Below are 15590 nucleotides of genomic sequence, written 5' to 3'. Positions count from 1 at the left end.
TGCACAGTGTTCACCTAAAGCTACCTGTAGAAGGTTGGTGGTGTTTTCCTGATCCTATCACTATCGCAGGCAGCGAAATAAGCTACAGGCTAGTTTTTTGCGAGCTCTGCACAGTGTTCAGCTAAAACTACAAGTTAGTGTAGTGCGAGCTCTGCACAGTGTTCAGCTAAAGCTACCTGTAGAAGTTTGATGGTGTTTTCCTGATCCTATCATTGCCGCAGGCAGCTAAATAAGCTACAAGTTATTTTTTTGTAAGCTCTGCACAGTGTTCACCTAAAGCTACCTGTAGAAGGTTGGTGGTGTTTTCCTGATCCTATCACTACCACAGGCAGCAAAATAAGCTCCAAGTTCCTTTTTTGCGAGCCCTGCACAGTGTTCAGCTAAGCTACCTGTAGAAGGTTGGTGGTGTTTTCCTGATCCTATCACTACCGCAGGCAGCAAAATAAGCTCCAAGTTAGTTTTTTGCGAGCTCTGCACAGTGTTCACCTAAAGCTACCTGTAGAAGGTTGGTGGTGTTTTCCTGATCCTATCACTACCGCAGGCAGCAAAATAAGCTCCAAGTTAGTTTTTTGCGAGCTCTGCACAGTGTTCAGCTAAAGCTACCTGTAGAAGGTTGGTGGTGTTTTCCTGATCCTATCACTACCACAGGCAGCAAAATAAGCTCCAAGTTCCTTTTTTGCGAGCCCTGCACAGTGTTCAGCTAAGCTACCTGTAGAAGGTTGGTGGTGTTTTCCTGATCCTATCACTACCGCAGGCAGCAAAATAAGCTCCAAGTTAGTTTTTTGCGAGCTCTGCACAGTGTTCAGCTAAAGCTACCTGTAGAAGGCTGGTGGTGTTTTCCTGATCCTAAACTACCGCAGGCAGCTAAATAAGCTACAAGTTAGTTTTTTGCGAGCTCTGCACAGTGTTCACCTAAAGCTACCTGTAGAAGGTTGGTGGTGTTTTCCTGATCCTATCACTACCGCAGGCAGCAAAATAAGCTCCAAGTTAGTTTTTTTCGAGCTCTGCACAGTGTTCAGCTAAAGCTACCTGTAGAAGGTTGGTGGTGTTTTCCTGATCCTATCACTACTGCAGGCCGCTAAATAAGCTACAAGTTAGTTTTTTGCGAGCTCTGCACAGTGTTCACCTAAAGCTACCTGTAGAAGGTTGGTGGTGTTTTCCTGATCCTATCACTACCGCAGGCAGCTAAATAAGCTACAAGTTATTTTTTTGTGAGCTCTGCACAGTGTTCACCAAAAGCTACCTGTAGAAGGTTGGTGGTGTTTTCCTGATCCTATCACTACCGCAGGCAGCTAAATAAGCTACAAGTTAGTTTTTTGCGAGCTCTGAACAGTGTTCAGCTAAAACTACAAGTTAGTGTAGTGCTAGCTCTGCACAGTGTTCAGCTAAAGCTACCTGTAGAAGGTTGATGGTGTTTTTTTGATCCTATCACTACCGCAGGCAGCTAAATAAGCTACAAGTTAGTTTTTTGTGAGCTCTGCACAGTGTTCACCTAAAGCTACCTGTAGAAGGTTGGTGGTGTTTTCCTGATCCTATCACTACCGCAGGCAGCAAAATAAGCTCCAAGTTATTTTTTTGCGAGTTCAGCACAGTGTTCACCTAAAGCTACCTGTAGAAGGTTGGTGGTGTTTTCCTGATCCTATCATTACTGCAGGCCGCTAAATAAGCTACATGTTATTTTTTTGTGAGCTCTGCACAGTGTTCACCTAAAGCTACCTGTAGAAGGTTGGTGGTATTTTCCTGATCCTATCACTACCGCAGGCAGCTAAATAAGCTACAAGTTATTTTTTTGCGAGTTCAGCACAGTGTTCAGGTAAAACTACCTGTAGAAGGTTGGTTGTGTTTTCCTGATCCTATCACTACCGCAGGCAGCTAAATAAGCTACAAGTTAGTTTTTTGGGAGCTCTGCACATTGTTCAGCTAAAACTACAAGTTAGTGTAGTGCGAGCTCTGCACAGTGTTCAGCTAAAGCTACCTGTAGAAGGTTGGTGGTGTTTTCCTGATCCTATCACTACCGCAGGCAGCTAAATAAGCTACAAGTTATTTTTTTGCAAGCTCTGCACAGTGTTCACCAAAAGCTACCTGTAGAAGGTTGGTGGTGTTTTCCTGATCCTATCACTACCGCAGGCAGCAAAATAAGCTCCAAGTTAGTTTTTTGCGAGCTCTGCACAGTGTTCAGCTAAAGCTACCTGTAGAAGGTTGGTGGTGTTTTCCTGATCCTATCACTACCACAGGCAGCAAAATAAGCTCCAAGTTCGTTTTTTGCAAGCCCTGCACAGTGTTCAGCTAAGCTACCTGTAGAAGGTTGGTGGTGTTTTCCTGATCCTATCACTACCGCAGGCAGCAAAATAAGCTCCAAGTTAGTTTTTTGCGAGCTCTGCACAGTGTTCAGCTAAAGCTACCTGTAGAAGGTTGGTGGTGTTTTCCTGATCCTAAACTACCGCAGGCAGCTGAATAAGCTACAAGTTAGTTTTTTGCGAGCTCTGCACAGTGTTCACCTAAAGCTACCTGTAGAAGGTTGGTGGTGTTCTCCTGATCCTATCACTACCGCAGGCAGCTAAATAAGCTACAAGTTTGTTTTTTGCGAGCTGTGCACAGTGTTCAGCTACAGCTACCTGTAGAAGGTTGGTGGTGTTTTCCTGATCCTATCACTACCGCAGTCCACTAAATAAGCTACAAGTTAGTTTTTTGCGAGCTCTGCACAGTGTTCACCTAAAGCTACCTGTAGAAGGTTGGTGGTGTTTTCCTGATCCTATCACTACCGCAGGCAGCTAAATAAGCTACAAGTTAGTTTTTTGCGAGCTCTGAACAGTGTTCAGCTAAAACTACAAGTTAGTGTAGTGCTAGCTCTGCACAGTGTTCAGCTAAAGCTACCTGTAGAAGGTTGATGGTGTTTTCCTGATCCTATCACTACCGCAGGCAGCTAAATAAGCTACAAGTTAGTTTTTTGTGAGCTCTGCACAGTGTTCACCTAAAGCTACCTGTAGAAGGTTGGTGGTGTTTTCCTGATCCTATCACTACCGCAGGCAGCAAAATAAGCTCCAAGTTATTTTTTTGCGAGTTCAGCACAGTGTTCACCTAAAGCTACCTGTAGAAGGTTGGTGGTGTTTTCCTGATCCTATCATTACTGCAGGCCGCTAAATAAGCTACATGTTATTTTTTTGTGAGCTCTGCACAGTGTTCACCTAAAGCTACCTGTAGAAGGTTGGTGGTATTTTCCTGATCCTATCACTACCGCAGGCAGCTAAATAAGCTACAAGTTATTTTTTTGCGAGTTCAGCACAGTGTTCAGGTAAAACTACCTGTAGAAGGTTGGTGGTGTTTTCCTGATCCTATCACTACCGCAGGCAGCTAAATAAGCTACAAGTTAGTTTTTTGGGAGCTCTGCACATTGTTCAGCTAAAACTACAAGTTAGTGTAGTGCGAGCTCTGCACAGTGTTCAGCTAAAGCTACCTGTAGAAGGTTGGTGGTGTTTTCCTGATCCTATCACTACCGCAGGCAGCTAAATAAGCTACAAGTTATTTTTTTGCAAGCTCTGCACAGTGTTCACCAAAAGCTACCTGTAGAAGGTTGGTGGTGTTTTCCTGATCCTATCACTACCGCAGGCAGCAAAATAAGCTCCAAGTTAGTTTTTTGCGAGCTCTGCACAGTGTTCAGCTAAAGCTACCTGTAGAAGGTTGGTATTGTTTTCCTGATCGTATCACTACCACAGGCAGCAAAATAAGCTCCAAGTTCGTTTTTTGCGAGCCCTGCACAGTGTTCAGCTAAGCTACCTGTAGAAGGTTGGTGGTGTTTTCCTGATCCTAAACTACCGCAGGCAGCTGAATAAGCTACAAGTTAGTTTTTTGCGAGCTCTGCACAGTGTTCACCTAAAGCTACCTGTAGAAGGTTGGTGGTGTTCTCCTGATCCTATCACTACCGCAGGCAGCAAAATAAGCTCCAAGTTAGTTTTTTTCGAGCTCTGCACAGTGTTCAGCTAAAGCTACCTGTAGAAGGTTGGTGGTGTTTTCCTGATCCTATCACTACTGCAGGCCGCTAAATAAGCTACAAGTTAGTTTTTTGCGAGCTCTGCACAGTGTTCACCTAAAGCTACCTGTAGAAGGTTGGTGGTGTTTTCCTGATCCTATCACTACCGCAGGCCGCAAAATAAGCTATAGTTATTTTTTTGCGAGCTCTACACAGTGTTCAGCTAAAGCTACCTGTAGAAGGTTGGTGGTGTTTTCCTGATCCTATCACTACCGCAGGCAGCTAAATAAGCTACAAGTTTGTTTTTTGCGAGCTGTGCACAGTGTTCAGCTACAGCTACCTGTAGAAGGTTGGTGGTGTTTTCCTGATCCTATCACTACCGCAGGCCACTAAATAAGCTACAAGTTAGTTTTTTGCGAGCTCTGCACAGTGTTCACCTAAAGCTACCTGTAGAAGGTTGGTGGTGTTTTCCTGATCCTATCACTATCGCAGGCAGCGAAATAAGCTACAGGCTAGTTTTTTGCGAGCTCTGCACAGTGTTCAGCTAAAACTACAAGTTAGTGTAGTGCGAGCTCTGCACAGTGTTCAGCTAAAGCTACCTGTAGAAGTTTGATGGTGTTTTCCTGATCCTATCATTGCCGCAGGCAGCTAAATAAGCTACAAGTTATTTTTTTGCAAGCTCTGCACAGTGTTCACCTAAAGCTACCTGTAGAAGGTTGGTGGTGTTTTCCTGATCCTATCACTACCGCAGGCAGCTAAATAAGCTACAAGTTAGTTTTTTGCGAGCTCTGCACAGTGTTCACCAAAAGCTACCTGTAGAAGGTTGGTGGTGTTTTCCTGATCCTATCACTACCGCAGGCAGCAAAATAAGCTCCAAGTTAGTTTTTTGCGAGCTCTGCACAGTGTTCAGCTAAAGCTACCTGTAGAAGGTTGGTGGTGTTTTCCTGATCCTATCACTACCACAGGCAGCAAAATAAGCTCCAAGTTCCTTTTTTGCGAGCCCTGCACAGTGTTCAGCTAAGCTACCTGTAGAAGGTTGGTGGTGTTTTCCTGATCCTATCACTACCGCAGGCAGCTAAATAAGCTACAAGTTAGTTTTTTGTGAGCTCTGCACAGTGTTCACCTAAAGCTACCTGTAGAAGGTTGGTGGTGTTTTCCTGATCCTATTACTACCGCAGGCAGCTAAATAAGCTACATGTTATTTTTTTGCGAGTTCAGCACAGTGTTCACCTAAAGCTACCTGTAGAAGGTTGGTGGTGTTTTCCTGATCCTATCACTACCGCAGGCAGCTAAATAAGCTACAAGTTAGTTTTTTGCAAGCTCTGCACAGTGTTCACCAAAAGCTACCTGTAGAAGGTTGGTGGTGTTTTCCTGATCCTATCACTACCGCAGGCAGCTAAATAAGCTACAAGTTAGTTTTTTGCAAGCTCTGAACAGTGTTCAGCTAAAACTACCTGTAGAAGGTGGTGGTGTTTTCCTGATCCTATCATTACTGCAGGCAGCTAAATAAGCTACAAGTTATTTTTTTGCAAGCTCTGCACAGTGTTCACCTAAAGCTACCTGTAGAAGGTTGGTGGTGTTTTCCTGATCCTATCACTACCGCAGGCAGCAAAATAAGCTCCAATTTAGTTTTTTGCAAGCTCTGCACAGTGTTCAGCTAAAGCTACCTGTAGAAGGTTGGTGGTGTTTTCCTGATCCTATCACTGCCGCAGGCAGCTAAATAAGCTACAAGTTAGTTTTTTGCGAGCTCTGCACTGTGTTCACCTAAAGCTACCTGTAGAAGGTTGGTGGTGTTTTCCTGTTCCTATCACTATCGCAGGCAGCGAAATAAGCTACAGGCTAGTTTTTTGTGAGCTCTGCACAGTGTTCAGCTAAAACTACAAGTTAGTGTAGTGCGAGCTCTGCACAGTGTTCAGCTAAAGCTACCTGTAGAAGTTTGATGGTGTTTTCCTGATCCTATCATTGCCGCAGGCAGCTAAATAAGCTACAAGTTATTGTTTTGCAAGCTCTGCACAGTGTTCACCTAAAGCTACCTGTAGAAGGTTGGTGGTGTTTTCCTGATCCTATCACTACCGCAGGCAGCTAAATAAGCTACAAGTTAGTTTTTTGCGAGCTCTGCACAGTGTTCACCAAAAGCTACCTGTAGAAGGTTGGTGGTGTTTTCCTGATCCTATCGCTACCGCAGTCAGCAAAATAAGCTCCAAGTTCGTTTTTTGCGAGCTCTGCACAGTGTTCAGCTAAAGCTACCTGTAGAAGGTTGGTGGTGTTTTCCTGATCCTATCACTACCACAGGCAGCAAAATAAGCTCCAAGTTCCTTTTTTGCGAGCCCTGCACAGTGTTCAGCTAAGCTACCTGTAGAAGGTTGGTGGTGTTTTCCTGATCCTATCACTACCGCAGGCAGCAAAATAAGCTGCAAGTTAGTTTTTTACGAGCTCTGCACAGTGTTCAGCTAAAGCTACCTGTAGAAGGTTGTTGGTGTTTTCCTGATCCTAAACTACCGCAGGCAGCTAAATAAGCTACAAGTTAGTTTTTTGCGAGCTCTGCACAGTGTTCACCTAAAGCTACCTGTAGAAGGTTGATGGTGTTTTCCTGATCCTATCACTACCGCAGGCAGCAAAATAAGCTCCAAGTTATTTTTTTTCGAGCTCTGCACAGTGTTCAGCTAAAGCTACCTGTAGAAGGTTGGTGGTGTTTTCCTGATCCTATCACTACTGCAGGCCACTAAATAAGCTACAAGTTAGTTTTTTGCGAGCTCTGCACAGTGTTCACCTAAAGCTACCTGTAGAAGGTTGGTGGTGTTTTCCTGATCCTATCACTACCGCAGGCAGCTAAATAAGCTACAAGTTATTTTTTTGTGAGCTCTGCACAGTGTTCACCAAAAGCTACCTGTAGAAGGTTGGTGGTGTTTTCCTGATCCTATCGCTACCGCAGTCAGCAAAATAAGCTCCAAGTTCGTTTTTTGCGAGCTCTGCACAGTGTTCAGCTAAAGCTACCTGTAGAAGGTTGGTGGTGTTTTCCTGATCCTATCACTACCACAGGCAGCAAAATAAGCTCCAAGTTCCTTTTTTGCGAGCCCTGCACAGTGTTCAGCTAAGCTACCTGTAGAAGGTTGGTGGTGTTTTCCTGATCCTATCACTACCGCAGGCAGCAAAATAAGCTGCAAGTTAGTTTTTTACGAGCTCTGCACAGTGTTCAGCTAAAGCTACCTGTAGAAGGTTGTTGGTGTTTTCCTGATCCTAAACTACCGCAGGCAGCTAAATAAGCTACAAGTTAGTTTTTTGCGAGCTCTGCACAGTGTTCACCTAAAGCTACCTGTAGAAGGTTGATGGTGTTTTCCTGATCCTATCACTACCGCAGGCAGCAAAATAAGCTCCAAGTTATTTTTTTTCGAGCTCTGCACAGTGTTCAGCTAAAGCTACCTGTAGAAGGTTGGTGGTGTTTTCCTGATCCTATCACTACTGCAGGCCGCTAAATAAGCTACAAGTTAGTTTTTTGCGAGCTCTGCACAGTGTTCACCTAAAGCTACCTGTAGAAGGTTGGTGGTGTTTTCCTGATCCTATCACTACCGCAGGCAGCTAAATAAGCTACAAGTTATTTTTTTGTGAGCTCTGCACAGTGTTCACCAAAAGCTACCTGTAGAAGGTTGGTGGTGTTTTCCTGATCCTGTCACTACCGCAGGCAGCTAAATAAGCTACAAGTTAGTTTTTTGCGAGCTCTGAACAGTGTTCAGCTAAAACTACAAGTTAGTGTAGTGCGAGCTCTGCACAGTGTTCAGCTAAAGCTACCTGTAGAAGGTTGATGGTGTTTTCCTGATCCTATCACTACCGCAGGCAGCTAAATAAGCTACAAGTTAGTTTTTTGTGAGCTCTGCACAGTGTTCACCTAAAGCTACCTGTAGAAGGTTGGTGGTGTTTTCCTGATCCTATCATTACCGCAGGCAGCAAAATAAGCTCCAAGTTATTTTTTTGCGAGTTCAGCACAGTGTTCACCTAAAGCTACCTGTAGAAGGTTGGTGGTGTTTTCCTGATCCTATCATTACTGCAGGCCGCTAAATAAGCTACATGTTAGTTTTTTGCGAGCTCTGCACAGTGTTCAGCTAAAACTACGAGTTAGTGTAGTGCGAGCTCTGCACAGTGTTCAGCTAAAGCTACCTGTAGAAGGTTGGTGGTGTTTTCCTGATCCTATCACTACCGCAGGCAGCTAAATAAGCTACAAGTTAGTTTTTTGTGAGCTCTGCACAGTGTTCACCTAAAGCTACCTGTAGAAGGTTGGTGGTGTTTTCCTGATCCTATTACTACTGCAGGCAGCTAAATAAGCTACATGTTATTTTTTTGCGAGTTCAGCACAGTGTTCACCTAAAGCTACCTGTAGAAGGTTGGTGGAGTTTTTCTGATCCTATCACTACTGCAGGCAGCTCAATAAGCTACAAGTTAGTTTTTTGCAAGCTCTGCACAGTGTTCACCAAAAGCTACCTGTAGATGGTTGGTGGTGTTTTCCTGATCCTAAACTACCGCAGGCAGCTAAATAAGCTACAAGTTAGTTTTTTGCGAGCTCTGCACAGTGTTCACCTAAAGCTACCTGTAGAAGGTTGGTGGTGTTTTCCTGATCCTGTCACTACCGCAGGCAGCAAAATAAGCTCCAAGTTAGTTTTTTTTTAGCTCTGCACAGTGTTCAGCTAAAGCTACCTGTAGAAGGTTGGTGGTGTTTTCCTTATCCTATCACTACTGCAGGCCGCTAAATAAGCTACAAGTTAGTTTTTTGCGAGCTCTGCACAGTGTTCACCTAAAGGTACCTGTAGAAGGTTGGTGGTGTTTTCCTGATCCTATCACTACCGCAGGCAGCTAAATAAGCTACAAGTTATTTTTTTGCGAGCTCTGCACAGTGTTCACCTAAAGCTTCCTGTAGAAGGTTGGTGGTGTTTTCCTGATCCTAAACTACCGCAGGCAGCTAAATAAGCTACAAGTTAGTTTTTTGCGAGCTCTGCACAGTGTTCACCTAAAGCTACCTGTAGAAGGTTGGTGGTGTTTTCCTGATCCTATCACTACCCCAGGCAGCTAAATAAGCTAGAAGTTAGTTTTTTGCGAGCTATGCACAGTGTTCAGCTAAAACTACAAGTTAGTGTATTGTGAGCTCTGTACAGTGTTCAGCTAAAACTACCTGTAGAAGGTTGGTGGTGTTTTCCTGATCCTATCACTACCGCAGGCAGCTAAATAAGCTATAGTTATTTTTTTGCGAACTCTACACAGTGTTCAGCTAAAGCTACCTGTAGAAGGTTGGTGGTGTTTTCCTGATCCTATCACTACCGCAGGCAGCTAAATAAGCTACAAGTTTGTTTTTTGCGAGCTGTGCACAGTGTTCAGCTACAGCTACCTGTAGAAGGTTGGTGGTGTTTTCCTGATCCTATCACTACCGCAGGCCACTAAATAAGCTACAAGTTAGTTTTTTGCGAGCTCTGCACAGTGTTCACCTAAAGCTACCTGTAGAAGGTTGGTGGTGTTTTCCTGATCCTATCACTATCGCAGGCAGCGAAATAAGCTACAGGCTAGTTTTTTGCGAGCTCTGCACAGTGTTCAGCTAAAACTACAAGTTAGTGTAGTGCGAGCTCTGCACAGTGTTCAGCTAAAGCTACCTGTAGAAGTTTGATGGTGTTTTCCTGATCCTATCATTGCCGCAGGCAGCTAAATAAGCTACAAGTTATTTTTTTGTAAGCTCTGCACAGTGTTCACCTAAAGCTACCTGTAGAAGGTTGGTGGTGTTTTCCTGATCCTATCACTACCACAGGCAGCAAAATAAGCTCCAAGTTCCTTTTTTGCGAGCCCTGCACAGTGTTCAGCTAAGCTACCTGTAGAAGGTTGGTGGTGTTTTCCTGATCCTATCACTACCGCAGGCAGCAAAATAAGCTCCAAGTTAGTTTTTTGCGAGCTCTGCACAGTGTTCAGCTAAAGCTACCTGTAGAAGGCTGGTGGTGTTTTCCTGATCCTAAACTACCGCAGGCAGCTAAATAAGCTACAAGTTAGTTTTTTGCGAGCTCTGCACAGTGTTCACCTAAAGCTACCTGTAGAAGGTTGGTGGTGTTTTCCTGATCCTATCACTACCGCAGGCAGCAAAATAAGCTCCAAGTTAGTTTTTTGCGAGCTCTGCACAGTGTTCAGCTAAAGCTACCTGTAGAAGGTTGGTGGTGTTTTCCTGATCCTATCACTACCACAGGCAGCAAAATAAGCTCCAAGTTCCTTTTTTGCGAGCCCTGCACAGTGTTCAGCTAAGCTACCTGTAGAAGGTTGGTGGTGTTTTCCTGATCCTATCACTACCGCAGGCAGCAAAATAAGCTCCAAGTTAGTTTTTTGCGAGCTCTGCACAGTGTTCAGCTAAAGCTACCTGTAGAAGGCTGGTGGTGTTTTCCTGATCCTAAACTACCGCAGGCAGCTAAATAAGCTACAAGTTAGTTTTTTGCGAGCTCTGCACAGTGTTCACCTAAAGCTACCTGTAGAAGGTTGGTGGTGTTTTCCTGATCCTATCACTACCGCAGGCAGCAAAATAAGCTCCAAGTTAGTTTTTTTCGAGCTCTGCACAGTGTTCAGCTAAAGCTACCTGTAGAAGGTTGGTGGTGTTTTCCTGATCCTATCACTACTGCAGGCCGCTAAATAAGCTACAAGTTAGTTTTTTGCGAGCTCTGCACAGTGTTCACCTAAAGCTACCTGTAGAAGGTTGGTGGTGTTTTCCTGATCCTATCACTACCGCAGGCAGCTAAATAAGCTACAAGTTATTTTTTTGTGAGCTCTGCACAGTGTTCACCAAAAGCTACCTGTAGAAGGTTGGTGGTGTTTTCCTGATCCTATCACTACCGCAGGCAGCTAAATAAGCTACAAGTTAGTTTTTTGCGAGCTCTGAACAGTGTTCAGCTAAAACTACAAGTTAGTGTAGTGCTAGCTCTGCACAGTGTTCAGCTAAAGCTACCTGTAGAAGGTTGATGGTGTTTTCCTGATCCTATCACTACCGCAGGCAGCTAAATAAGCTACAAGTTAGTTTTTTGTGAGCTCTGCACAGTGTTCACCTAAAGCTACCTGTAGAAGGTTGGTGGTGTTTTCCTGATCCTATCACTACCGCAGGCAGCAAAATAAGCTCCAAGTTATTTTTTTGCGAGTTCAGCACAGTGTTCACCTAAAGCTACCTGTAGAAGGTTGGTGGTGTTTTCCTGATCCTATCATTACTGCAGGCCGCTAAATAAGCTACATGTTATTTTTTTGTGAGCTCTGCACAGTGTTCACCTAAAGCTACCTGTAGAAGGTTGGTGGTATTTTCCTGATCCTATCACTACCGCAGGCAGCTAAATAAGCTACAAGTTATTTTTTTGCGAGTTCAGCACAGTGTTCAGGTAAAACTACCTGTAGAAGGTTGGTTGTGTTTTCCTGATCCTATCACTACCGCAGGCAGCTAAATAAGCTACAAGTTAGTTTTTTGGGAGCTCTGCACATTGTTCAGCTAAAACTACAAGTTAGTGTAGTGCGAGCTCTGCACAGTGTTCAGCTAAAGCTACCTGTAGAAGGTTGGTGGTGTTTTCCTGATCCTATCACTACCGCAGGCAGCTAAATAAGCTACAAGTTATTTTTTTGCAAGCTCTGCACAGTGTTCACCAAAAGCTACCTGTAGAAGGTTGGTGGTGTTTTCCTGATCCTATCACTACCGCAGGCAGCAAAATAAGCTCCAAGTTAGTTTTTTGCGAGCTCTGCACAGTGTTCAGCTAAAGCTACCTGTAGAAGGTTGGTGGTGTTTTCCTGATCCTATCACTACCACAGGCAGCAAAATAAGCTCCAAGTTCGTTTTTTGCAAGCCCTGCACAGTGTTCAGCTAAGCTACCTGTAGAAGGTTGGTGGTGTTTTCCTGATCCTATCACTACCGCAGGCAGCAAAATAAGCTCCAAGTTAGTTTTTTGCGAGCTCTGCACAGTGTTCAGCTAAAGCTACCTGTAGAAGGTTGGTGGTGTTTTCCTGATCCTAAACTACCGCAGGCAGCTGAATAAGCTACAAGTTAGTTTTTTGCGAGCTCTGCACAGTGTTCACCTAAAGCTACCTGTAGAAGGTTGGTGGTGTTCTCCTGATCCTATCACTACCGCAGGCAGCAAAATAAGCTATAGTTATTTTTTTGCGAGCTCTACACAGTGTTCAGCTAAAGCTACCTGTAGAAGGTTGGTGGTGTTTTCCTGATCCTATCACTACCGCAGGCAGCTAAATAAGCTACAAGTTTGTTTTTTGCGAGCTGTGCACAGTGTTCAGCTACAGCTACCTGTAGAAGGTTGGTGGTGTTTTCCTGATCCTATCACTACCGCAGTCCACTAAATAAGCTACAAGTTAGTTTTTTGCGAGCTCTGCACAGTGTTCACCTAAAGCTACCTGTAGAAGGTTGGTGGTGTTTTCCTGATCCTATCACTACCGCAGGCAGCTAAATAAGCTACAAGTTAGTTTTTTGCGAGCTCTGAACAGTGTTCAGCTAAAACTACAAGTTAGTGTAGTGCTAGCTCTGCACAGTGTTCAGCTAAAGCTACCTGTAGAAGGTTGATGGTGTTTTCCTGATCCTATCACTACCGCAGGCAGCTAAATAAGCTACAAGTTAGTTTTTTGTGAGCTCTGCACAGTGTTCACCTAAAGCTACCTGTAGAAGGTTGGTGGTGTTTTCCTGATCCTATCACTACCGCAGGCAGCAAAATAAGCTCCAAGTTATTTTTTTGCGAGTTCAGCACAGTGTTCACCTAAAGCTACCTGTAGAAGGTTGGTGGTGTTTTCCTGATCCTATCATTACTGCAGGCCGCTAAATAAGCTACATGTTATTTTTTTGTGAGCTCTGCACAGTGTTCACCTAAAGCTACCTGTAGAAGGTTGGTGGTATTTTCCTGATCCTATCACTACCGCAGGCAGCTAAATAAGCTACAAGTTATTTTTTTGCGAGTTCAGCACAGTGTTCAGGTAAAACTACCTGTAGAAGGTTGGTGGTGTTTTCCTGATCCTATCACTACCGCAGGCAGCTAAATAAGCTACAAGTTAGTTTTTTGGGAGCTCTGCACATTGTTCAGCTAAAACTACAAGTTAGTGTAGTGCGAGCTCTGCACAGTGTTCAGCTAAAGCTACCTGTAGAAGGTTGGTGGTGTTTTCCTGATCCTATCACTACCGCAGGCAGCTAAATAAGCTACAAGTTATTTTTTTGCAAGCTCTGCACAGTGTTCACCAAAAGCTACCTGTAGAAGGTTGGTGGTGTTTTCCTGATCCTATCACTACCGCAGGCAGCAAAATAAGCTCCAAGTTAGTTTTTTGCGAGCTCTGCACAGTGTTCAGCTAAAGCTACCTGTAGAAGGTTGGTATTGTTTTCCTGATCGTATCACTACCACAGGCAGCAAAATAAGCTCCAAGTTCGTTTTTTGCGAGCCCTGCACAGTGTTCAGCTAAGCTACCTGTAGAAGGTTGGTGGTGTTTTCCTGATCCTAAACTACCGCAGGCAGCTGAATAAGCTACAAGTTAGTTTTTTGCGAGCTCTGCACAGTGTTCACCTAAAGCTACCTGTAGAAGGTTGGTGGTGTTCTCCTGATCCTATCACTACCGCAGGCAGCAAAATAAGCTCCAAGTTAGTTTTTTTCGAGCTCTGCACAGTGTTCAGCTAAAGCTACCTGTAGAAGGTTGGTGGTGTTTTCCTGATCCTATCACTACTGCAGGCCGCTAAATAAGCTACAAGTTAGTTTTTTGCGAGCTCTGCACAGTGTTCACCTAAAGCTACCTGTAGAAGGTTGGTGGTGTTTTCCTGATCCTATCACTACCGCAGGCAGCTAAATAAGCTATAGTTATTTTTTTGCGAGCTCTACACAGTGTTCAGCTAAAGCTACCTGTAGAAGGTTGGTGGTGTTTTCCTGATCCTATCACTACCGCAGGCAGCTAAATAAGCTACAAGTTTGTTTTTTGCGAGCTGTGCACAGTGTTCAGCTACAGCTACCTGTAGAAGGTTGGTGGTGTTTTCCTGATCCTATCACTACCGCAGGCCACTAAATAAGCTACAAGTTAGTTTTTTGCGAGCTCTGCACAGTGTTCACCTAAAGCTACCTGTAGAAGGTTGGTGGTGTTTTCCTGATCTTATCACTACCGCAGGCAGCTAAATAAGCTACAAGTTAGTTTTTTGCGAGCTCTGCACAGTGTTCACCTAAAGCTACCTGTAGAAGGTTGGTGGTGTTTTCCTGATCCTATCACTACCGCAGGCAGCTAAATAAGCTACATGTTAGTTTTTTGCGAGCTCTGCACAGTGTTTACCAAAAGCTACCTGTAGAATGTTGGTGGTGTTTTACTGATCCTATCACTACCGCAGGCAGCTAAATAAGCTACAAGTTAGTTTTTTGCGAGCTCTACACAGTGTTCACCAAAAGCTACCTGTAGAAGGTTGGTGGTTTTTTCCTGATCCTATCACTACCGCAGGCAGCTAAATAAGCTACAAGTTCGTTTTTTGCGAGCTCCGCATAGTGTTCAGCTAAAGCTACCTGTAGAAGGTTGGTGGTGTTTTCCTGATCCTATCACTACCACAGGCAGCAAAATAAGCTCCAAGTTCGTTTTTTGTGAGCCCTGCACAGTGTTCAGCTGAGCTACCTTTAGAAGGTTGGTGGTGTTTTCCTGATCCTATCACTACTGCAGGCCGCTAAATAAGCTACAAGTTAGTTTTTTGCGAGCTCTGCACAGTGTTCACCTAAAGCTACCTGTAGAAGGTTGGTGGTGTTTTCCTGATCCTATCATTACCGCAGGCAGTTAAATAAGCTACAAGTTATTTTTTTGCGAGCTCTGCACAGTGTTCAGCTAAAGCTACCTGTAGAAGGTTGGTTGTTTTTTCCTGATCCTATCACTACCGCAGGCAGCTAAATAAGCTACAAGTTCATTTTTTGTGAGCTATGCACAGTGTTCAGCTAAAACTACAAGTTAGTGTAGTGCGAGCTCTGCACAATGTTCAGCTAAAACTACCTGTAGAAGGTTGGTGGTGTTTTCCTGATCCTATCACTACCGCAGGCAGCTAAATAAGCTACAAGTTAGTTTTTTGCGAGCTCTGCACAGTGTTCAGCTAAAGCTACCTGTAGAAGGTTGGTTGTTTTTTCCTGATCCTATCACTACCGCAGGCAGCTAAATAAGCTACAAGTTCGTTTTTTGCGAGCTCCGCACAGTGTTCAGCTAAAGCTATCTGTAGAAGGTTGGTGGTGTTTTCCTGATCCTATCACTACCGCAGGCAGCTAAATAAGCTACAAGTTAGTTTTTTGCGAACTTCGCACAGTGTTCACCCAAAGCTACCTGTAGAAGGTTGGTGGTGTTTTCCTGATCCTATCACTACCACAGGCAGCAAAATAAGCTCCAAGTTCGTTTTTTGCGAGCCCTGCACAGTGTTCAGCTAAGCTACCTGTAGAAGGTTGTTGGTGTTTTCCTGATCCTATCACTACTGCAGGCCGCTAAATAAGCTACAAGTTAGTTTTTTGCGAGTTCTGCACAGTGTTCACCTAAAGCTACCTGTAGAAGGTTGGTGGTGTTTTCCTGATCCTATCACTACCGCAGGCAGCTAAATAAGCTTCAAGATAGTGTAGTGCTAGCTCTGCACAGTGTTCAGCTAAAGCTACCT

Source organism: Aquarana catesbeiana, linkage group LG05, assembly GCF_042186555.1.
Source record: "Aquarana catesbeiana isolate 2022-GZ linkage group LG05, ASM4218655v1, whole genome shotgun sequence".
Lineage (NCBI taxonomy): Eukaryota > Metazoa > Chordata > Amphibia > Anura > Ranidae > Aquarana > Aquarana catesbeiana.
Note: the sequence above shows the minus strand (reverse complement) of the source record.